Source organism: Ambystoma mexicanum, chromosome 5q (genome assembly GCF_040938575.1).
Source record: "Ambystoma mexicanum isolate Mex_15411 chromosome 5q, UKY_AmexF1_1, whole genome shotgun sequence".
NCBI lineage: Eukaryota > Metazoa > Chordata > Amphibia > Caudata > Ambystomatidae > Ambystoma > Ambystoma mexicanum.
Window position 1 is genome coordinate 752074070 of NC_090933.1, and position 23632 is coordinate 752097701.

Sequence of the window (23632 nt, forward strand, 5' to 3'; positions counted from 1 at the left end):
AGACTGTGCTGAGGCCTGGAACCTGTGGGATGCCACACTAGACTCTGACCTCGATGACACTCTAGAGTGTTGAGAAACCACACTTGCCCCCCAGCGGGACGGTTGGCGAGAAACACTGCTCATGCTTCCACTAACCCCTCCGGAAGGTCTTTTCAGTTCGGATACACAGGGCCTAGCCTGCCTCCTGGGGTCTTCTCCCCAACCACCCTCGCTTCTACCCAAGCTTGGAGGCTGGTCAGAAACTCAGGTTTATTAACCTTAGTGCTGTGGGGAAGTCCCCTCTCTTGACATAGGACAGGCAAGACATCTTTGGTCATGCCTTTTGCAGTCTTCATGTCAAGATTCATGATTATTACAAATACCTAGCAGCGTCTAAATGTTGCCTGCAGCAGTACTTTTATCGTCGGGTTGACTAAGCTGTGTGCAAGGTTCCAACTGATCCGACCGCTTGCCATCAATGTGACAAATCAACTTCCGGGGCACCAGTGGTCCTGGGATGAATATCGGTTTCTAAACCATCAATCAGCCCCACACCTCTAGTAAACCAGAAGTGATCCGAACAGATTGGAAACACAAGTAAATTATAAACCTCCTTGTCCAATTTTGGTAACGTGGACGGAATGGCAGGCTTATCTCCACATGGTCGTGGATCGTTGGTTAGTTGCAACACAGCGAAAATACAATCATTAGCCAGTGATAAAAGGGACTGTCCAGTCAAGATTGTATAAAAACATCTACTTTATTATTATTGCAACAGACAGTTCTAGCAAACTACAAAATACAGAGGACAGATAGTTTCAAGGAGGACAGGGGATGCACTATGGATACTGACAGGAGGGTAGTCGGTAAAGTAATCAATCATAATGTTCAAGGATACTTGGTCTCAGCACAAAGGGCAAGGGGGTCGTAAAATGTCACTAATGACCTTCGGAGAAAGACCAGGGGGACAGCACCACACTTTACCTTTGTGGGGTGCATTTAAAGGCCCCAAACATAAATCCCTTTCACATGAACAGCAGCCATTTAAACACTGCAACCAAAAACAGCCTAGCTTTTGCTTTCCCTGTCACATGAATGGCAGGAACTTAAACTCTGCAAAAAAAATGGCCTGGCTTTTGCTTTTATTTTCACATGAGTGGCAAGAATTTAAACACTGCAACAAAACGACCTGGCTTTTTCTTTGTTGTTCATGTAAAATAAAGGAACCATTGGGAAAGGGGCCTACCTGTCATTATCAATGGACCAACAGCAATGTAACTCACCCATGAAGGAGGAATCAAAGAATCCTGTGACATGGAAAACAGGGTTTTTAACCCTTTAACTGCCATGGGTATTTCCCCCCACTGCCAAAGCATTTTTTGGTTATTTCGGTATGTCGCCATTCAATGCCTTGTAACTTTTTTGTTACATGGGATATCTCTGCCATATTTGGCCCCTTTTTGTCCCACATGTAGGCCGGTCGTAACGGCACCTAGGAATCCTAGGTTGCTGTAGTGGGGTGAGAGAACATAAGCAAAAAGTGCAAAAATGTTGTGTTTTTTCAAAAAATGCCAATAAAATGATGTACAAAGAAGCCTGTGGTTTTTTCCTTGTAAGAGCTAGGAACAAATGGTTTGCTGTGCTGAATGGTTTGCAGTTAGGAAAGCACACATATTTTGTAGTGTTTTACAAAACAAGCACTACCACAAGCCAAACACTGAGCCATGGTACACAGGAGTTTTATGTTTACGGCCTGAACAGACGTATTTAGCATGTGTAAATCAGGAAAACTAATGTGGTGAGGAACGTCAAGCATACATTTTTTGAAAGAGCACAGGCAGACCATTTCAAGGATAGGTGACTTGTGCAGGTTACAAAAGTGTATGGTGCCTAAAGCAGCGACTAAATTTAGGGCACATTTGGAAATGAAAGGGTTGTGTGACAAAGGGCACCAGCAAATGGGTAAAAACGTTATGAAAACCACACAAACACAACAAATGTTATACCTTCCCGCGTTCACACACGTGTACCGATGAAAACGGTACCTCACATGTGTGGGTGCACATACCTGGGCGCCAAGCGGAAAGCCGAACACACCCCTAACCCCAAGTCTTTTCAGACATCTGAATTTCACAATTTTTTCCAAACGGGCACACCATACAGATATGGACCTAGGGTGTCCAAGCCACCAAGGAAAACACGGAACCCCATGCATTTCCGTAAAGAGGACACCCGTGGGAATCCGCAGAGGTGTGATTTGCACAAATCGGCCCAGAATGTATTACCCAGACACCCCACCAAATTCCGAAATGTGCCGAAAAAATGCATTTTCCGCACATTTCACTCGGCTTACCCATTGAAACATGCCTCCAACAACACATGGCCTACCGTCTCGCATTCCCACAGGTGTCCCGATGAAAACGGTACCTCACATGTGTGGGTGCACCTACCTGGGCGCCAAGGGGAAAGCCTAAAACACAGGTAACGCCAAGTCTGTTCTGACAGCTGAATTTCACACTTTTTCCAGACGGGCACACCATACAGATATGGGCCTCGGGTGTCCAAGCCACCAAGGAAAACAGGGAACCCCATGCATTTCCGAAAAGAGTACACCCGTGGGAATCCGCAGAGGTGTGATTTGCGCAAATCGGCCCAGAATCTATTACACAGAACCCCGGACAAAGACCCACATGGGAGAAGGGTGCCCAAGGCCAGGGATATTACCGCTGACTTTCCTGGAGCCCTGGCTGCCCTGCATTACAGCTTCTCCCCACCAGGGAGTCCCGGCAGTGTTCCAATGCCTCCCCGAAGGGAAAAGCTGTAATGTAGCCCAGCCGCAACTCCAGGACAGGTGGAGGTGATGTCCCTGGCCTTGGACATCCATGTACCATGTGGGTGTACCGTCCCCTAAGCACAGCAGCAGCTCCAGGAAGCCCCGGCAGGATCCCCATTACTCCCTGGAGGTGACATCTGTAACGTAGCACAGTCAGAGGTGCAGCCTGGGCTTGCAGACGGACAACCCACATGGGAGGGATCTGCTCCCAGGGAAACACCAATGTTCTGCTGGCATGGGGGGTAATTTGTGGCCTGCCCCTGCAATTGTGTCCCAGCCCACCAACATATCTGCCCAGACGGCCCATTCCCACCCACAGCACCAACAATCCAGCCCCAGTCTCACCCACCCCAATGACAGTGGGCCCTAACCATAGAATAATAAAAAAACAGTACTCACATAACGTTGTAGCTGCTCGCGTAGAAAAAGCTGTACACAAAACAGAAAACATGTGTTACCTATGGTCACACCAGCAAAAACAAATACTTTGCAAGCATGCCCCCCCTTGCAAGCCATCCCTGGTGGTCTATTGAACCTCACCCCCAGTGAATACCCATTTGCCCCTTCCTACGGGCAAATATCTGTATGAGGTGCCCCCGCCACCCATTTGGGTTGAGGTGGGAGAGGGCCCCCAAAAATTGTGGGGCAGTAAGCTTTGGGCACCCCGGGGCCAGATTGGCACACCAATGTGCCCCTCTGCGCCAAGGCAAGTTTAGTAAACAAAGAAAATAATTCAAAATGGCAGGCTGCCCTTTAGCAGGGGCTGAGGCGCACCCTACACTGCTGCAGAATTTTCTAATGTGAAGGGCAGGCGCACTTCTCCACCCCCACCCCAATTGGAGGGGTGGCACATCTCATGTAGCCCTCCCTGGGGGCAAATAAGTGGGGGGGGGCTGTCCTGCACTCCTCCCTGGGCTCAGGCGTCCCTTCCTAGGAGCAGTTATCTGGTCCCAGGGAGGGCTGCATGACATGGTACCCACTTCATTGCGGGTGGGAGGTCAATGCCCCATCCCATTAGAACATTTCTTGTCCCTTTGGGGTGCCCCACAGTCCCCCCTAAAATGCGTTCCACCATTTTTACTTTTTTACTTTGGTAACCCAACTCCCCTTGGCGCAGAGGGGCACATTGGTGTGCCTATCTGGCCCCGGGGTGCCCAAACCTTACTACCCCACCCACTGGGGGGCCTGTCCCACAGTTTTTGAGGGCCCCCTCATGTACACCTGCCTGGGGGAATAAATCTGCCCCCAGAGAGGGCTACAAGGGGTGGTCCCCCTTTCCACTTGGTGTGGTAGGGGAGGGCACCACCCTTTCAGAGGGACAGAAAAATCCCAGGCTCCCCGCCCCCACCCCCATCCCCGTTGATTTCCTTTTTTTTGTTTTTGCCTCCTTCCCTGGGGGCAGATGATCAGCCATCTGCCCCCAGGGTTGTACACATATGTGCCCCCATGCTTTGGGTAGGGTGGCCAGGGCTGCTTACTGTAAGCAGCCCCCACCTCCCCCCGCATTCAAAGACATCCCTGGTGTCTAGTGGGCTTTGCTGCCCGCGGATCGAGCATCCTGTGTCCGATCTGTGGGCAGCAATGCTGTCACAAATAGTGTTGTTGGAAAGGGGAGAATCTCCCCTTTCCAACGACACCTCCCTCGATGTCCAGCTTGAAATACAGCCGGAGATCGAGGGGTAGAAATGTGAACACTCACCTTTTATTTTCACTGCAGCAGCCCGAAATGGCTGCGGCGGTGAAAATTACTTTCACTTTCACGTCGGCGTGCTTTACCAAATACAAAAAGTTCCTTGATAAGGCAAAAGCCAAAAGATTTTCTGCCATAAGAATTCCGAAAGGACTGAGTGAAAAAGTATTTTCAAAAAATATGACGTGAAACTGAAGGTAATCCAGCCCCCTGACAGTGAGTGTGGACCTCCCCCTCACATAGCCCGGGGGTTGGATTACTGTTTTGAGCGATTCCTGCTTTACAGGGTTCGCTCAAAACAGAGTGCCAAAAAGGATGAGCTATCTCGTCCTTGGCACTGTGAAAGTAATTCCAAGGACAAGATAGCTCGTCCTTGGCACTAAAGGGGTTAAAGATTGAAAGGAAAAACGGCCTGCACCTGTGTTTGCTAATAAAAATGGTTTTAAAAATCCACAATGGAAAAAGATATCACTACTCACAGAAAAATGTCTGGAAAGCAAAACATGATGTGTCGGGGGGCAGGTGACCAAAACCAATGTATAGGATGTTTCACCCACAGAACTCCAGTGACAGTTGGAGAGATACTTACTTCAGGAAAAACCTGTTCTGGTGGAGTGCAGAAACTGCACAATGAAAAGCCCCACTCCAGCTAGATGTCGCACCTCCCAGCTAAGAACCATGCAATAAATGTGATGCTGCTGGAGGCGTTGAACGTCCCTATTCTGCAGCCTAGCTGGCAGGAAAGCAGGGATTTCAAACAAGGCAATCCTTGACTAAAGCATGACAAAACGGTGTGAGCTCTTGTTGCACCCACTTCAAAAGAGCCCACACTGTCTTCAAAGGGACTCATAAAAAAACTCTGGTCACCGGCGAGCCCAGGGAGGCAGATGGACATATGGGATGATGCAGCCCTCCCATATGTTGAAAAGACACTCCCACGTAATATTAAAAGACTATTTTCATTTTAGGCATTTTGCGCAGTCATCAGACGGAGGATTTATTTCAATTTTATGCCATTTTTCATGTAATTTCCAGGCAGTTTTAGGGATATAAAATGCATCAATTTATGACTTTTGGACCTGTAATGCCTGGTTAGATTACGTTTCTGGCTGATCCAAACGTGTGCCAATTGTGACAATTGGTGAAAAATGAAATTAGGAATATGCTTGATAATTTACACATTCATAACTATTGTATATTTTATGAAAATGACAAAAATGTGACACATGGCCATGTTACATTGTACGTATTTGGCGGTCGGCTTATCTAATTCCCCATGATCAGCTAAAACCGAATATATGTTTCATATGGCAGCGGCTAGTACAATTATGAAGTTATGATACATAACTAGTTTTTGCCAAAAAGTTGTAAGGAGAACAAAAGGATGATGACAAATGGAAAAAGACAGATGGTGCTCTCCTCCCGATAACCAATCCTGACTGGGGGTGGAGAGAGGGATGGTAACTGTCCAATCCTAACGGCAGGGATAATTACAGGGTACTCCCCCTAGATTATAAAATTAGTGGTGTCATTTCTGCTATATAAGGGGGACTGTACTAGGACTCATGACACACACAAAAACCGGGGAAACAGAAAAGTAGGATGGAGAGAATGCTGCTGAAACTTACCATCTTTGATAGTGCAGTGACCAGACCCCTACCCTTTCTTTCCAGAGTGTCCTAAGATGCAGCTAGCTTTCCTGGATCTTAAGCAAAGGCTTGCTATGTAAGTAGCAATAGCCCCAGCCCTAAATTGCATAAACCCTTAATCTTTGTAGCATTGCATCCAATTTTTCCCCATTGAAAACCCCAATGCCCTGCATTTGTCTGTGTAAATCCTTAGTATTTTTGTAAGTAAATCAATTAATTCCCCCATTGAATTTCACGGATCGGGATTGTTGAAAATTCAAAACCATTAATCTTGTTCCTAGTATTTTTATTTAATTGTTATAGTCTTTAAAGTGTTGCCCCAAAATAATTATTCCCATTGTGAGCTGAAAACCGAATGTTTCCGTGTATTGTGTGCATTACCAAACAAATCCCTATTTGATCTGTCAGTTCAAACCCCAACCGGTTACATTAGTGTGAGCAATCCCTTTTGCCTAGAAGTCTACTTGTTATGTGCCTCTGTCATTCTCACTGAAAACCGATTTTCCTATTGTAAGCTAAACCCCTTCCCTGGGCTGCCTGTCATTGTAAGCCTCAGTGTAAACACATTTCCATTTGCCACTGTATTTTCCCTTTGCTTTGGCTTTCTAAAAAAAAAAACGATTTTCCTATTTCATTTCTATTTTGCCCTGGTGTGCTGATTAGTATTAACTAAAGCTTTGCCCATCTTCTAAATTTAAGCAATACGAATGTTCTTCGAAGGGATTGTGTCCTCCGACGTATTCCTTATCTTTGATAATACGTTTCCAGCTTGCTGGCCTCGGAATTTTTTTTTCTGTAGAGGGCGCTGCGCGTCGACGTCTGCCGTGTCGATGTCCCTCGTATCGGCACCGACGTCACCATGCCCATAAATAGCCACGCGCGGCGTCCGTTGCTCAGTTCTGTTTTTCCACACTTCGTGGGGCCTCGGAACATCGTTGCCCAGTTCAGTCAGATAACCTAATCTACATCTACTCGAATATACCAACTCATTCTCGATGGCATCTTCATCGGAACCGACAACGCCGCGATCCGGCTTAAAAAAATGTCGAAACTGCGGTAATAAAATGTCGATAACGGATCCACACAGGATCTGCTTGTGGTGCTTGGGAGCCGAACACCATTGTTCGGAGTGTGAGGACTGCATGTCCATGACGGCGAAAGCCTTGAAGGAGCGCAAGGGGAAGCTCGAGAGAGGTAAGTCAGTCAAAACCTCCTCGAAAGTTTATTTGGCTGAGTCGAGGCATTCGTCTCCTCGCCGTCGAAATCATTCCCATTCTAGATCTCGAAGTAGCTCCCACCATTCATCGAGATCAAGACACTCAAAGAAGAGACGTCGAAGATCTCCTTCCTTGTCGTCTTCTGTTTCCCCAGAAAGGGTCTCCTGCTCCACAAAACACAGCTCTCAGGCTGAGTAGGAGGAATTCAGGAAGAAAATGTTAAGCATCTCCGAGAAAGCGGCCTGGACCCCCTCGAAGACAGCTGAGGGTGATACCCTGGGTGAAAAACTCAAAAAATCAAAATGCAGCGAGTCGCAGCACCCGGCGAAACATTCCACCCGAGAGCGCCACGGGCCATCGGCTAAGAAGGCACCGTCTTGGATGCATGGATCGGCCCATCAACGCCGTTGTCGAAGGGTTCTTCGACGCATCCGTTGATCGACTCGAAGTCATCGTCGACGCCGACATTGACGCCGATGAAAGAGAAGACCACGTCTACTCCACAGCCAACGGTGATTCCAAAAGCCTACGGCACGACGCGAGACCGTCGTTGACATCCTCGAGTAGGATCCCGATCCTCTCGAGTTCTTCGAGGCCTCTTCCAGTTTTCTCGACGCCGTTCTCGGCGCCTTCGAAACCTGTCACATCGGCGTTGACGACATTGACGTTTTCTCACCCAGTAATGACAAGTTTGGCTCCTTCTGCCTTAGAAATGGGGTTTATACCATTTCAGAGGTCAGAGTACCCTGGATTATCTACAATTTATGAAGACGGGGAAGATTCTGACCAGGAAACCTTTGGGTTTCAGATGACTACACTACCTGTTTCAGAGGATTTCACCTCTGAGGAAAGAAGGTTGAAAGACCTACAAGAGTCATTACATGAGGCAAGTGGGCTGGACACTTCCCAAGAAGTGGATTTTGTTAAGCCAGACCCAGGGGAACATGCCGAAACACCCTATAAAACCCTGATGGCAAGAATTATTGAATTCATGAGTTGTTCTGCGCCTTTGCCTGTTTTTCAACAGGATGACCTGACAGACATATTAGACAAAGGTCTACAGGAGGATCCTGTGGTCCCCTTCCATACAGCCTTACAAAGAAAGATTGCATCTAATTGGGAAACTCCTGAAGTTATCCCTGCTGTCAATAAATGATTATCAGCCAAGTATAGGGTAGCTGCAGCTGACCCTGAATACTTATCGAAACACCCGACTCCAGAGAGCGTGGTGGTCCAAACAGCAACTTCATCAAGCAGCAGGACCGCTTACCCTACTGTCCCACAGGATAGAGATGACAAGAGGTACGATTCTATGGCAAAGAAAGTCTTCCCTGCTTGTAGTATGGCGTTGAAGTCCATCAACGCTACCTGTACGCTCGCCAGGTTCAGTCACACACTGTCGGAGTGTGCTTCATCAGCGGCTGACTGCATACCCGAAGGAGAGGAAAAGGAAGCCTTCCTTAACATTATTAAAGATGGCAAAGATGCCATGTGCGAGTCACTTCAAACTGGCATTGATTCCGCTGACAGTATCAGCAGGGCCATGGCGGCAAGTACAACAATCCGCAGGCATGCGTGGTTGCGAAAGTCTGGCTTTGCTCCAGATGTACAGGCCAGACTTTTGAATATGCCCTTTGACGGCTCTTCATTATTCGGAAAAAAGGCTGATAACAGTCTGGAAAAGTTGCAGACATCTAAAGCAGCAGCAAAATCTTTAGGAGCCTCTTTTCGCCCCTCAGGAACCCCTGGGAGAGGAAAGTCCTTTCGCTATTATTCCGCATTGGGGAAAGGCAGAGGACAGCCGGCTCAAAGAGGCCAAAGGAGATCCACCTGAGGTGGACGGGTCAAAAGTACTAAGGCCGCAGCAGCAGCAGGTGCCTCTTTACCCTTGGCATCTGCATCAGCCACCCCCAAACCACTCTGAGGTCTTTCCACACAAGACACCTGTAGGGGGCATGTTAACTCACCATCTGACAGAATGGCAGGCTATTATGTCAGATGCTTGGGCATTGGAGACAGTTGCCCAGGGTTACTGCCTACCCTTTATACACATCCCTCAGAGTCATCCACCGGGGAACAGCTCTCTAAAAGTTCCAGATCCGCTCCTCTTGCAGGAAATTATAGACCTGCTAGAGAAAGGTGCCATAGAACCGGTACCTGTAGTGGACAGGAACAAGGGCTGGTACTCCCCCTACTTTCTCATAACAAAGAAGGATGGAGGACTGAGACCCATCCTGGACTTACGAGAATTGAACAAGTTCCTCAGGAAGGACAAGTTCAAGATGGTAACTCTCTCTCAGATCCTTCAGGCCCTCCAGCTCCAGGACTAGCTGGTATCTCTGGACCTTCAGGATGCTTATTTCCATGTGCCAATCCATCTCAAACACAGGAAATACCTGAGGTTCGCAATTGGCGACTCTCATTAACAATTTTGAGTTCTGCCATTTGGGCTGACCTCTGCCCCGAGGGTCTTCACCAAGCTAATGTTGGTAGTGGCTGCGAGTCTAAGGAGGGAAGGGATCCACGTCTACCCCTACTGGATGATTGGCTGATCAGAGCTGTATCTTCGGAACAAGCTCAGATCCAGCTAGATTATGTCTGCCACTTCCTTCACAAACTGGGCTTCTCCCTCAATTTAAAGAAGTCACAGATGATACCATCACAGAGACTCCAGTTCATTGGACCGGTCCTGGACACTTCCCTGGGAAAAGCCTCGCCACCAGAGGTGAGGGCTCAAGATATTCTGCAGATGGTCAACAAGTTTCAAAATGCCCAACGTCTCCCAGCCTTCGACTTTTTGAGGTTGCTAGGCCTCATGGCATCCTGCATCTTCCTAGTGCCAGAGGCTCGCCTAAGAATGAGATCTCTTCAGTGGGCACTGAGAACTCAGTGGTCGCAATTCTCAGGGAGAATGACAGATCTCCTCCGGATTCCAGACAAGGTAGCCCGCGACCTTCAATGGTGGGCCTATCCAGAGAACATCTTGAAAGAACTGTTTTGGCAACCATGGCCGGAGATAACAGTAGTCACAGACACCTCACTCACGTGGTGGGGAGCCCATGCCAACGACTTGACAATCAGCGGTCGTTGGTCTCCATCGGAGTCCAGACTACACATCAACCTATTGGAGCTGAGAGCGATCAGACTAGCGCTGAAAGCTTTCTTGCCATCAGTACAGGGGAGAAATGTCCTGATAATGACGGACAACACGGTGGCTATGCACTACCTCAACAAAAGAGGAGGCGTAGGGTCACTGCCACTGTGCAGAGAGGCAATGCAGCTCTGGTTTTGGGCAATTCAGGAAGGAATATCTCTATCGGCAGTCTATCTAGCCGGAGAGAAGAACTTGAAAGCGGACGCTCTGAGCAGGCAGAGCACAGTCTCCCACGAGTAGGAGCTAGCTCAGGAAGTCCTTCAAGAGATCTTCGCCCTTTGGGGAACCCCTCAGGTGGATCTGTTCGTCACAAGCACCAACAGGAAGTGCGACCTGTTCTGTTCAAGGGAATTTCCCCCGAGAGGAGCTCTAGGAGACGCGTTCGTAGTGGACTGGGAGTTTCCACTCCTTTACGTGTTTCCACCAGACCCTGTTATTCCTCAAATGATCAGGAGATTGAGAAGATTCCGGAAAACCATGATCCTAATTGCCCCGGACTGGGCCAGGGGAACGTGGTACCCGGACCTTCTAGGTATGTCCATCTGCCCTCCAATCCGTCTTCCACTCAAAGAGAATCTTCTCTCGCAGAAGGGAGGTCAGGTTCTCCATCCAGACATCAGAACCCTCAACCTTCACGCTTGGCTTCTGAAAGGGTGAGGTACAAGGATTGGGATCTCCCTGATGACGTCATGGAGGTGTTGCTTTCGGCCAGAAGGCCAGCAACAAAGTCTTTATACCGCTGCCGTTGGAACAAATTTTGCAGCTGGTGTAGAGAAGGGAATATCGACCCTTTTTCATGTGGTACACCAACGGTGTTATCGTTTCTACTCTACTTGGCAAACTCAGGCCTTCAAGTTGGCACTGTAAAAGGCTATCTCGCAGCGCTTTCAATATTCAAGCGCACTGCGGAGGAACCATCGTATTTCAAACTACCTCTAGTGATACAATTTCTCAAGGGATTAACTAATGTTTATCCTCCAAAACCATTCCAAGTTCCCTTATGGGACTTAAATTTAGTCTTAAACTTCCTAATGGGCACTCCATTCGAACCACTTCACTCTTGTTCGCTGAGATTTCTCGTGCTTAAAACTGTCCTATTGGTAGCACTAATATCTGCTAGGAGGGTGAGCGAGCTACAAGCTCTCTCCTGTAAACCCCCACATACAATTTTCCACAAGGACAAAGTTGTCCTACAGGTGAAGCCTAATTTCCTCCCAAAGGTGGTTTCTGAATTTCATATTACTCAGAAAATTACCTTACCTTTATTCTACCCTCCTCCCCATCCGCAGAAAGAGGAAGAAAGGCTACATAGGCTGGACCCAAGGCGAGCTCTGAGCTTTTACATCAGCAGAATGGCTAGGATCAGGCAAGCAGACCAACTGTTTGTAGGATACTCAGGTCACAAGTTGGGATTACCCATAACAAAACAAACCATTTCCAGGTGGATTATTTTGGCCATTCTGGAATGTTACAAACTGGCAGGGAAAGAGCCACCCCAAAATCTTATGGCTCATTCAACCAGGGGTATCGCAGCCTCTTCGGCCCTCCAAAGAGGGGTACCGGTCAGAGACATATGAGCGGCTACCACATGGTCGTCCGCACATACATTCACAAAATTTTACAACCTGGATTACTCCACTAGTCAAGAGACCAGATTTGTCAAAGCCGTATTACAATCGGTCCATCCCTAAAGGGATACATGACATTCTTACTCCCACCTCCAATTACATGCCACTGCTATGGGAGTCTATCAAAGATAAGGAATACGTCGGAGGACACAATCCCTTCGAAGAACAAGTTACTTCTTACCTTGTAACGTTATTTTGATGGGATGTTCCTCCGACGTATTCCTTATCGCCCCTCCTATCCATCCCTGCAGTAATACGTCCCTTGTGGTTGCAGCTTACGCTCCTTCAAGGTCAATAACCAATTCAGGCATGATTTTTCTTATGCTACAAAACGGAACTGAGCAACGGATGCTGCGCGTGGCTATTTATGGGCATGGTGACGTCGGCGCCGATACGGTGGCCGTCGAGGGACATCGACTCGGCGGACGTCGACGCGCAGCTTCCTCTACAGAAAAAATTTCCGAGGCCAGCAAGCTGGAAACGTATTATCAAAGATAAGGAATACGTCGGAGGAACATCCCATCGAAAGAACGTTACAAGGTAAGAAGTAACTTGTTCTTCTATTCTGTCCCCTAGCAGTTGTGAGAAATAATCAAAATCACATTCTTCCATTTTGCTCCAAAAGCGGTTTTTCCCTTTCTTTGCTGGTTTCCCATCTTGTGGTGGTGGGCTTCACCCCAAATCCGATTTTCCCCCTATATTCCTACTCCTGGCCACTGCCTTCCTGTAACGCTCACCTGATTCTCGCAGAGGCGCCGGTCTTGACTGGGCGACTACCGTATGTTCAAAGGTGATGTGTAGCACCCGGTTGGCTCTTTGGGCTGGACCTCTGTGCACTGTATGCCTGACGTGTAGAGTAAGATGTCTGCAGATAGAAAATATGGGGTTAATGAACTGGGGTTATTGGGGTGTCCCTATCTCTTTCCTCTTCTCCTCTCCTGTAGACCCCCAAAGGTTAACGCTCTCACCTTAGGTAAGTGAATGCCGAGCTCTCCATCTGCCTCGGGGCAGGGTGCTGTAGCCAGTTTCTTCACTGGATAGGTAGCACAGGCCTCTTGACTTCAGAGGACTGCTGTCCGTCGTTTACTGCACGAACGGTAAGTTTCGAGTCATCCAAATGTCTTTTTAAAGTCTTTAGTAATGATGTCTCTTGTTTTGCAGGGTTCCGGCGATGGCGGATGACGGGCTGAAGTGAGTTGAAGATGGAGCCCGTGTGATGAATAGAAGCGCCTGGAAGCACGTGAGTAAGCGCTTGTTGCCTGTTTCACGATGCGCTCTAACTGGCTTTTTATTTTGCAGGTACGAGTTCGGAGCGGCTGCAGGGTGCCGGAATACCCACTGGATTAGATGTGGAAAGGAGTAATGGCACGTGAGTATTAAAGTTCCCCAATGTCTTTAAACGCACCTTGTTTTGTCTTTCAGATGTGGATGCAGCGCCGAAGGCCTCCGGAGCGTGCGAAGAGTTGGTAAGCTTTTGTCTTTCAGATGCCGGAATGCAGTATGAAGACCTCCGGAGCGCACGAAGAGTAGGTAAGCCTTTGCCTTTCAGATGCCGGAATGCTAACCTGTTCTTTCTTGTCTTTATAGGGGTTGCTGAAGACTGGATTCAGGATGGTAAGCCTTTTTCCTTAGGCCCAGGACTGGATGCAGAAGACACGATGAGCGTCCTGCTGCATAGGGTGCAGAATAACGCAAAGCAAGATTCATCCACCGGGTGTGGTTTAAATAGCCTCCTGTAGTGCTTAGGTGTCTCCTTCCACAGCCACGCCTAAGTAAGAAAAGAGTTCCTGGTAAGAAAAGAGTTCCTGCCTTCCAGAAGAGTTCCAGTGTTCTAAATCTAGGGAGTGGCTCCAGCCCCACCCAACAGGAAAAGTAGTTCCAAACAGAAGAGGATCAGAGGCTCAACTGGCAGGCAAGTAAGCAGCATGGTCTGCTGCAGGTAAGTCCACCCAAGCATTATGAGTCCGGCGCTTCCAGCGCTGGGACTGGGCATATTTATGAGCCTGGTGCCACTGGCGCCAGGACTGGGTCCAAAAGGTCCCAATTGGGACTGGTTGGCACTCGGAACCTGGGTTATGGATCTGCTTCCAAGGGAGTTGGGAAAACCCTGACCTTTTGGAAGCAGAGATCATGACAGTACCCCCCCTCAAGGCCCCTCCCAAACCGGGCTTCTCCGGGGGTTTTTGCTTGTCAGGAAATGTTCGGTGAAATCTTTTGATTAGGCGAGGAGCGTGGACATATTCAGCAGGTTCCCAGGATCTCTCTTGGGGGCCGTAGCCTTTCCAGTCAATTAGGTAGAATAGTTTAGATTTGGAGATCTTGGAGTCCAGAATGCTTTTGACTTCAAACTCGAGTTCTCCATCCACTAGGATAGGTTTTGGAGATTTGGTTAGTCGGGTTTGAGGTTGCACGGGTTTTAATAGAGAGACGTGGAAGACCGGATGTATCTTCATGTGCGGGGGCAAGTCCAACTTGACCGCTACTGGGTTTACTATGGTAGTGATGGAATAGGGACCAAGGTATCTTGGGTTGAATGTGCGTGGCCCTTTTAGAGATAGATATTTGGTGGATAACCAGACTTGATCCCCTACTTGATAGTGAGGGGCTTCCTTCCGATGTTGATCTGCTCCTTTCTTGTATTGTTCTTTAGCCCTTTGAAGGTGAGAAACAGATTCCTTAAAGGCTTGGGTGATTGTAGAATGCAGGTAGTCTACTGCTGGTGTTTCAAGATCTTGGAGGGGATCCAACTCCGAGGTTCGAGGGTGACTGCCGTACAAAAGAAAAAACCGGGTTTTCCCAGTTCCCGAATGGACAGAGTTATTGTAGGCATACTCGGCTATCCAAAGGATATCTTTCCAAGTTTTTTCAGTTTGTTGCAGCATGCAGCGTAAATACTGTTCCAGAGTTTGATTGGTCCTCTCGGTTTGTCCGTCGGTCTGAGGGTGGTGACTGGTCGATAGTCTCACATCAATTTGAGCCGACCGACAGCAACTTCGCCAAAAATGAGAAATAAATTGACTACCTCGATCCGAAATTAGAACCGAAGGAAAACCGTGCAGTCGGACGATGTTTTTGAGAAATTCTCGGGCCAGAGTTGCTGCTGTTGGCAAGCCTTTGAGCGGAATGAAATGCGCCATCTTGGAGAATAAGTCCACGATTACTAGAATCGTATTGTATCCGGAGCATGGAGGTAGATCGGTGATGAAGTCCATAGAAAGCGTATGCCAAGGGCGAGGTGGGATGTCAATAGGGCGTAAGAGGCCTGCTGGTCTTTCCTTTTGACTCTTGTTTTGGGCGCATACTCCACAGGACATTATAAAGTCTCTGATATCTTTTTTCCAAGACGGCCACCAGAAGTAGCGCTTGATCTTTTCTGAGGTCTTGGCTATACCGGGATGACCTTCCATTAAAGAGTCGTGATAACAAGAGATTACTTTTTTCTGTAAATCTGTGCTGGGTAGGTATAATCGTTCTTGGAAATACAATAAGTTGTCCTTTACTGCAAAGTCCTTTCCCTGCAGATGCCAATTCTGTATATCTGCTGGAGTTACAAGTTGCCTGGCTTTGTCCTTAACTTCCTCTATGGATTCTGTGGCGATTACACCCAGAATTCTTTGTTCGGGAATGATTGGTACAGGTTTAGGGTTGATCAAGTATTCTTCCACTCCCATCCGAGAAAGGGCATCGGCTTTACCATTCTTTGTACCAGGTCGATAGGTAATTATGAAGTCAAACTCGCCAAAGAATAATGCCCAACGGAGTTGTCTAGAGGATTGGGCTTTTGCGGTTTTCAAATATTGCAGGTTTCGGTGATCCGTAATCACAGTAACGGTGTGTCGGGCCCCCAGCAGATAATGCCGCCAAGCCTTAAAGGCAGACTTGATAGCCAGAAGTTCCTTGTCAGTAATCGTGTAATTGACTTCAGGAGGCGAGAATTTGCGGGACCAAAATGCCACGGGATGCAACTGATTGGTTACCGGGTCCTTTTGTGATAGAACTGCCCCCATGGCAAGGCTTGAAGCATCAGTTTCCACGATGTAGGGGAGTTCGGGGCGAGGGTGTTTTAAGATTGGTGCAGAGATAAATTTAGTCTTCAAATCCTGGAAAGCTTGTTCCGCCTCGGTAGACCATTCAAAACGTTTGTTTTTCTTTAACAAGGCAGTGATGGGCTGGACTATTCGAGAGAACTCGGGGATAAACCTGCGGTAAAAGTTAGCGAAGCCTAACATGCTTTGCACACCTTTTACGGAGGATGGTGATGGCCATTTGAGAACTGCATCGACCTTCTTTGAATCCATACGCACACCGCCAGGTGATAATATGAATCCCAAGAATTCAACTTCAGTCACGTTGAAAACACATTTTTCAAACTTAGCGAAAAGTTTGTGTTGACGCAATCTTTCGAGGACCATTTTCACGTGTTTCCGATGTTCAGATTCCGATGAAGAATAAACGAGGATGTCGTCAATGTAAACAACAACACATACATCTATGAGCTCTCTGAGGACATCGTTCATAAAATATTGAAAGGCGGCCGGGGCATTGCAAAGTCCGAAGGGCATGACCTGATATTCAAATAGCCCATACTTGGTGCGGAAGGCCGTCTTCCATTCATCGCCCTCTTTTACTCGTACCAAGTGGTAAGCTCCTCTAAGATCCAGCTTTGTATATATGCATGCTTTTCTGACTTGGTCCAGGAGTTCAGGGATCGAAGGTAACGGATATCTATTCTTAACGGTGATCTGGTTCAGGGAGCGATAATCGATACAAGTTCTAAGGTCTCCTTCCTTTTTGGAACGAAGAACAAAGCTGAAGAAGCAGGGGACTTGGAAGGACGAATAAACCCATTTGCCAGGTATTGATCCAGGTATTGTCGAAGGTGAAGGTTCTCAGGCTCGGTGAGGGCATAAATTCTACTACAAGGAGGAGTAGATCCAGGTATCAGGTCTATCTGGCAGTCATAAGCCCTATGAGGAGGTAGAGAGTTAGCCTGATCCTTCCGGAAAACATCTTGGTATTCTAGGTATTCGGGAGGTAACTGGGGAGTCTCTGAAAAAATTGCGGCCAGTGCAACACCAGGTGGAGGGTGACAAGTAGAGACACATTCTGGAAACTGGACCGTTCTTGCTCGCCAATCGATCAGAGGATTGTGTTTCTCTAACCAAGGTATTCCTAGAATAATCTGAAACTGAGGGGCCTTGATCACATCGAACACGATCTTCTCATGGTGTCCATCTTGACTTACTAGCGTCACTTCTTGAGTGGTATGCGTTACTGGCCCGGAGGCTATCTCCGTACCATCCACCGTAGTAATGACGTCCTTTACAGCCTTGGGACAAAGAGTTAGATTCATCCTCAAAACCATTTCATGATCCACATAATTGCCGATGGCACCGCTGTCGACGTAAGCTTCAATTGCATGTAATCGATCCGGATTATCAGGGCTAATGAGGACCATAGGTATCACGAAATGCGAGGTCACGGAACTGGTTTTTACGCTCGGCAAGAGGACCTCTATTCTTGTCGGGCGAGGTCGTTTCCCTGCTCAGAGTTTGTAACTTTGGTAACTGCAGCTCCTACTGCCTTCTTGGCAGGTTTCACCGGACAGTCTCGAAGAAAGTGCCCTGAGTTTCCGCAATATAGGCATAATTGCAACTGTTTCCTCCTTTCCCGCTCCCGTTGTGTTAGAGGACCTTTCAGACCCCCTATTTGCATGGGTTCCCCGGAGTCTACTCCTTTGGAAGGAGTTGGCGGTTTGGAAAATACTCGAGCATCAAACTTGGAACGATCGGCCTTCCTGTTCTGCAGCCTGTGATCTATTTGAACGACCAAGTCTATGTAATCCGAACAGTCTTGTGGGGGATTCACTACTTGGGCTAAAACGTCTTTGAGCTCTCCACGTAGACCTCTATAAAACAGCGTAATCCTTTTGTCCTCAGGCCATTGAGTTTCCACTATTAGTCTATTGAAAGATGCAATATAAGCCAAAAGGTCTTGATTACCCTGTCGCAACGAAAGAAGCTCATTGTCCAAGGCCTGCCCCTGTGAATGTCTTGCGAACAGTTTTTCCATACTAAGCTGAAAGGCTTGAAAATCATGGAGAACCGGATCATCTTGATGAACTAGAGGGATCGACCAGTCTGCCGCATTGCCACTAAGGTACGAAAGTACAAAAGCTACTTTAGCTTGATCAGTTGGAAAGGCTGCTGGCCGGCATAAGAAGTGCAACCGGCACTGATTGATAAATACTGCAAACCTCTTTGGGTCACCAGAAAATCGCTCGGGCGGGGCCAGAGGTACATTCCCAGGTAGGTTGATCTGCACTGGATTCATAGAGGATGTTGAAGGAAGATTTGCCCCTGATGCGGGTAACGGGGTCTGTCCGGCTTGTGACTGTAGCACTTGTCTAGCAAGATTGTCTGTTCTCTCCTTGGAAATAATTAGTTCCCTTCTTAGAGCATTCGTTTCCTGACGAGTTGCATGCACTTCTGCCCTTAGTTCCCCAAGTAACCGGGCTAGGGGGTCAGTATCCGAGGTTTCCATAGCGCCTGGGCGAGAGTTTTGCGGTAGGCTTTGCGTTCTGTAACGCTCACCTGATTCTCGCAGAGGCGCCGGTCTTGACTGGGCGACTACCGTATGTTCAAAGGTGATGTGTAGCACCCGGTTGGCTCTTTGGGCTGGACCTCTGTGCACTGTATGCCTGACGTGTAGAGTAAGATGTCTGCAGATAGAAAATATGGGGTTAATGAACTGGGGTTATTGGGGTGTCCCTATCTCTTTCCTCTTCTCCTCTCCTGTAGACCCCCAAAGGTTAACGCTCTCACCTTAGGTAAGTGAATGCCGAGCTCTACATCTGCCTCGGGGCAGGGTGCTGTAGCCAGTTTCTTCACTGGATAGGTAGCACAGGCCTCTTGACTTCAGAGGACTGCTGTCCGTCGTTTACTGCACGAACGGTAAGTTTCGAGTCATTCAAATGTCTTTTTAAAGTCTTTAGTAATGATGTCTCTTGTTTTGCAGGGTTCCGGCGATGGCGGATGACGGGCTGAAGTGAGTTGAAGATGGAGCCCGTGTGATGAATAGAAGCGCCTGGAAGCACGTGGGTAAGCGCTTGTTGCCTGTTTCACGATGCGCTCTAACTGTCTTTTTATTTTGCAGGTACGAGTTCGGAGCGGCTGCAGGGTGCCGGAATACCCACTGGATTAGATGTGGAAAGGAGTAATGGCACGTGAGTATTAAAGTTCCCCAATGTCTTTAAACGCACCTTGTTTTGTCTTTCAGATGCGGATGCAGCGCCGAAGGCCTCCGGAGCGTGCGAAGAGTTGGTAAGCTTTTGTCTTTCAGATGCCGGAATGCAGTATGAAGACCTCCGGAGCGCACGAAGAGTAGGTAAGCCTTTGCCTTTCAGATGCCGGAATGCTAACCTGTTCTTTCTTGTCTTTATAGGTGTTGCTGAAGACTGGATTCAGGATGGTAAGCCTTTTTCCTTAGGCCCAGGACTGGATGCAGAAGACACGATGAGCGTCCTGCTGCAGAGGGTGCAGAATAACGCAAAGCAAGATTCATCCACCGGGTGTGGTTTAAATAGCCTCCTGTAGTGCTTAGGTGTCTCCTTCCACAGCCACGCCTAAGTAAGAAAAGAGTTCCTGGTAAGAAAATTGTTCCTGCCTTCCAGAAGAGTTCCAGTGTTCTAAATCTAGGGAGTGGCTCCAGCCCCACCCAACAGGAAAAGTAGTTCCAAACAGAAGAGGATCAGAGGCTCAACTGGCAGGCAAGTAAGCAGCATGGTCTGCTGCAGGTAAGTCCACCCAAGCATTATGAGCCCGGCGCTTCCAGCGCTGGGACTGGGCATATTTATGAGCCTGGTGCCACTGGCGCCAGGACTGGGTCCAAAAGGTCCCAATTGGGACTGGTTGGCACTCGGAACCTGGGTTATGGATCTGCTTCCAAGGGAGTTGGGAAAACCCTGACCTTTTGGAAGCAGAGATCATGACACTTCCATTCAAAAGAATCAAGTTTAATTGATGTTTGGGGGTGAGTGTTGCAGGGGGAGTGCTAAACTGTAGGAGCTATCACTTTCTGGTAAATTGTTCTTTTTCTGTTCTGTCATTAAAGAAAACGGAAATAACTGTAATAGTATATCTTAACCTGGTTGTTTTGCAGAGATTATTGCATTTTGTGTTGCCACAACATTGGTGGCTTTGTAATTGGTTGATTTTCCTTTCTCATTAAATAATAAATTCATAAATATCTTATTGATACACAATGGCTTGGTTCCTGGTCTATTGGAACAAAGGGTGCTGATGGAGGTTGGGTGTGAGACGGGTTGGGGGTCTCCTTAACAGAATTTGGTTGTAATAATAAAAAGCGTTATCTTGTGCGCCACCTTCATATGCAAGGGGAGAGATCCTTGACTTGCGGGTGCTGCAAAATATAGCGTGACAACTTGGCTTGTGTCCGGGATTAAGGAACATTTTTCACCCGTGACAGTGTAGCATAACAGACTAGCCCATTGGAGGTATGAAGGTATTGTTGCATTTAGTGGATGGTAAGCTGTGCTACACTGTGAAGGTGCCAGCCAAACTTGTACTCTAGGTATCAGAGCTGTGTGGACAAACAAAATAGTGCAAGCATTAACTAGGAATGAGCAGGGTGGAGATTTTACCCACATAGATATCCCAGCAGGTACAGAACACTCTTCACAATGAGCTCTGTGTAAATTACCATGGCTAGCAAGTGCCTTCTGTCCAAATTGTTCATTAAAGGGGAATGGGCAGAACAGGGACATGAAGCATGGTAATCTAGTATGAAGCAACAGGTGACCTCTATAAATATGGATGTGTGGCATGTCAAGGGTTTTGACCCATGTTGAATCAATAGACTGAGTAGATGTGGGGATGAGCTGTCGCCGCCCATTATTCTATCCCAGAACAAACTAAATCAATAGACTGGGTGGATGTGGGGATGAGCTATCGCCGCCCACCTTCACGCCAGAATAGGAGAACTGCGCAGTTGGCATGAGACCACTCCAAAGATACAGCCTTCTTGTGGGGGGTTCCACATCACCACTCTACTGTAAGGATGCCATCAAAACAATGTTAAGCAAGGGTCCTATACTATCAAGCAAAAGACCACTCTATTGAAATGCAGTAATTAAAGACAACTCAAAAATGGATGCAGTACCGACAAATTCCCCAAAGGTGGCGCTAGCGGTCTAAACTCTGACAGGGAAACTGTATTTAGGAGTTGCAAGAGGGGCAGGGACTTCAAAGCTTGTTGGTTAATTGAAAATCTAGCCACCTGCTGTTCCCAGAGGCCAAGAGGCTGGGAAACCTTAACACCTCAGAGATTCCCACACTAGGAGGCAGGATATCACATGACCCTGTTGATTGATTGAGGAGAGACTTCCAGGCAGCCTGCTGGAGCCCACACAAAAGGCTCTTTCTGTTGAATGGGGTATGTTAATTTTGAGTGTTTCCTGTCAACAGCCCTCTGCCAGCAAGGAGAGACATGTGATCACTGACCCATCCAGACTTCTGGAGGCGGACCCAAACACTTGGGGGGTTGAATTGCAACAAATATATATGTTATAGAAACAGTGATAATTTATTGTAACCAAATGACAGGAATGTACAACTTTGAGAGTCTTAGTTTGAAAAATGCCCTCACGATTTGAGTCCAAACTCCAATTTGTACCATGTTCTGGGGCAAAACCCCGCTAATTATGATTATTGTAGACAATGTGTTTAAGCTAGAGACATGGAAAGTTACTGGGATATATGTGGAAGGGAAATGTACCTTTGTATAATTTTTGATGAAAAACCAATGTTGCAAAACCCACTAAAATCGAAAATAAGTTTCCATTTTTGAATGCAAGCTCCTAGAAACGCCAGAGTCGGGACAGGGACTATCTTTAGTAATATATGATGTGTGTATGTGATGTCAAACAACTGTGTACCTGGGAAATATGTATTTGTATCAGGAATATATTTGTGTGCACATTGACCAGGGGAGTGCCATTTCTGCAGGTCATAAAAATGACATCACTCTGACACACTATCCCTTCCCAAATCAGGGACCAAAGAATCTATTGACCTATCAAATCAAGAGAGGGCCAGGCTTAGGGATGCTAGCCTCTCCACCCACTTTTTAAAACACATAAAAAGAGACTGCTGGGACAGGTAGGGACATTCAATTCCATTTTCTGCGGGGCGCTCTGCCGGGAGACTCCAGACATCACATCCATCAATCTCCAAAGACCAGAACTTTACTTCAGAACTTAAAGCAAGGGCCTAAACCCACAAACTGAGAACTCTTCTCAGCAGGCCTCAGCATCCTTAAAATCATTTGCAAACTATTCCACAGCCGGGCAAGATGTTTGAATTCTTTGCCAAGAACAATTGCCAGAGACCAGACCAGAGACCCAGAGAGACCCAGACCGCTGTGAGCAGAACTGTGCCTGATTGACCCGCCGAGCAGAGAGAACCGAAGTCCAGTCCAGTTGACCAGATCCGTGACGAGGCCCATTCATTTCAAAATTAGGAGTGAGTATCCGCCAGAACTGTGCAGAACCCAATCTCTTAGTTAAAATAATCTACTTCAAGCTATTTTAACCTAAGTAGAACTGCCTCCTAGAAATCGTGTCATCTGTCATTTTTAAAGCTGCACAACTGTCACCTGTCAATTCTGCAGCTGCAAGCTGTCACCTGTCATTTTGAGTTTTACTTTAAATCCGAAAATCTACCTTTATTAAATCATCCGTATCTCCGTTTGTGCTAGTAACGAGATTTAACTTTCTTCTGAAAGCTTAGAATCTAGGCTTTCCAACGAACCTAGAACCGACTTCCTACTCCCTATACTTTTTCCGTAATCGCGAGACACGCACTCGCGAAATTTACCGCGATTTGCGATTTGGCCCGATTTCTTCATCTGTGGAAATCAGCAGCTTTTTGCTTCTCTTTGCTAAAATTCGTTTGCAATCTGCTAATCATTCATAGAGTATTGTTAAAGTGAGCCTGAACTAATATAAAGTAGCCATCACCTACCCTGAACCTCTAGAGGGAATTAAAAGCAATTTTAGCACCTTTTCACTTCCTTGCAAACCACATTAAAGTAATTCGCCTGTGTTTAAAACTCATCCCTGTTTTCCCTAAGCTTGCTGGGAGAACTGGAACTGTGTATTGCATTATAAAGTGTGATTTGTTGGGATTCTTGAAGACTGCGTGCTCTCCTTCCATTTCTTGTATTGCATAGGGGGGGAGTGAATTGTCAAAAGAAAAAGTGATCATATTACCTTTTGCTAAAATCATAACAAGTTATTTCTGTACTGCATTTTATTCCACCTTGCCTTTCCTTGAACCATATAAAACATTCTTTCCCACCTTATTCTTCTGTTCCTATTCATACGTTACATCTTGCTGACTACTGCTCATATTCACAAGTGTAATATCCATTATCAATTTATTTATAGAAGTGATATATATAT

General features: G+C 47.2%; 1 long non-coding RNA gene across 1 annotated transcript in view; it reads right to left on the reverse strand.

Annotated features, from left to right (window-relative positions):
• LOC138497640 (uncharacterized) overlaps positions 1-23632 on the reverse strand; it is a 182407-nt gene that overhangs the window by 110098 nt on the left and 48677 nt on the right. Inside the window, exon 2 of the long non-coding RNA XR_011278624.1 lies at positions 3212-3241. This is a non-coding gene — a long non-coding RNA (uncharacterized lncRNA). The remainder of the gene's footprint in view (positions 1-3211; positions 3242-23632) is intronic.